Here is a 1,876-nt window from a genome sequence, read left to right on the forward strand (position 1 = left end):
CCATCCTAATGCCAAAATCTTGCCATAGCCAATCCACTATATCCATACTTAGCACTTGAATCCATATCTTGTTGTGTAGTGGAGAGCAATCCACATATCTCCCTTCAAAAAGCAAATGAAATCAAGTGGAGCAAGGGCGCATCTTCCACATCATCAAGTTCGATCAGAGAAAGAAGTGAGCAATCAAGGTATAATGGTTTATTTTTTGTATTTGAATATTGTATGCAAAAAAGTGTGAATGTAAACTATTGAAAAGATAAACTAAGCAAATGACAAACACATATCTCAACCACACTCAAGACTAGGACATTTAAGAAGAACGAAAAGTAGATAAACAAGATAAAAAAAAAAGTAATTAAAAATGCAAACTCCATTTTCCTCCTTCAATTTGATTGTGCTCCATGATAGTGAATGCAAGATGAAAAACACTTTCAATATGTGATACAAAATTCTATGCTAAATGAATGTGTTTATGGAAAAGAGTGAGTGAGCATTTCTGCATTATGAGGTTATGAAAATGAAAGTGGATAGTTTGTAAAGGAAAATGGGGGATTTAAATAGGCTTGAAGGTGAGATGGAAGGGCATGAGAATGAGACATGTGTCCCTAAGAAGGGCAAATTTCATGAAGGAGAATGACATGTGTCCTTAAGAAGGACATGTGTCATTGGAAGGAGTGGCATGTGTCCTTGAGGACACATGCCTATTTGGGAGTAAGCCATCCAAATTGGACGGTTCTATTCCAAAAGAGATTGAAAAATCATGTTATTCCCATGTTTGAGGAAATTTGGGATATTTTCCAAAATTTTAGGAAATTTTCCCCAAATTTCCGGAATTTGAGATATTTTGGGAATGTGCACACATATGGTGAGGGATAAAGGATAGGGTTGACTAAACCCTTGGTTAGCTAGGTGGGTTAGGCTAGGGGAAGGGTTAGATAGGGGTTAGAGTTAGGAGACATGTGGGAAATAGAATTGATTAATTAAATTAATTAATTCTATGAGAGAGTTTGAAAGGAAAAAGTCAACATGAATTAAAAAAATCAAATTGGATTTGATTTATTTAATAGAAGAAGGGTCCAAATTCAATTAAATAATTGTTTTATGGTTACCAATTAATTAATTAATTAAAGAATAACTGCAGCATAATTAATAAAATTAATTAGCTAGAAGAAGGGAACACAAATTAATTAAATAATGCGTAATTATTTAATTAAAGGAGCTCCGAATAACTATATTCAATTAATTAAATTAGTCAAATTTAGGTGTCTACAAATGCATTGTTGTTTTGTGTTTTTTTTGATTATACACTAACCATTAGGCCTAGATTTTTTCCTTCACCATGTAAATGGGGTTGGGTGATTATGTGTGCAGTGAACTAGGTTAAGGAAGGTTAAATTGGATAAGTTTTAAAGAATATGGAAAACAAAAAACAAAAACATATAAGAGAGTTATAGATCTCGAAATGAAATATAAAGAGGAACTTGATGCTGAAATCTGGTGTTAATTGTGTCATACCAAAGTGCTAGATGCTTCTTGTTGGTGTAGATAGTTACTTTATCAAACTAGTTAGCTTATAGAATACCTAGAGAGAGTCATATTCAGATTGCTCAAGTTTACATAGAGCTATTTTAGAGATTTGTCTCACCTCATGTGGTTGAGAAATGTATACTCACTTAGTGAGACACCTATTGCACGCACATTTACCACTAGTTCACACACTTGTCTAGTGTTATCACAAGTGTCCCACATATGGAGGGGTAGTTAGTCATTATTTGCTACGTTCTCACCTCACTAAAAACACCTGCAAACGAACAATTTACAAGATACTCCACAAGTATATAACTTATAGAGAATTATAAGCATGGAGGAATCTTCT

Source organism: Cryptomeria japonica, chromosome 1 (assembly GCF_030272615.1).
Source record: "Cryptomeria japonica chromosome 1, Sugi_1.0, whole genome shotgun sequence".
NCBI lineage: Eukaryota > Viridiplantae > Streptophyta > Pinopsida > Cupressales > Cupressaceae > Cryptomeria > Cryptomeria japonica.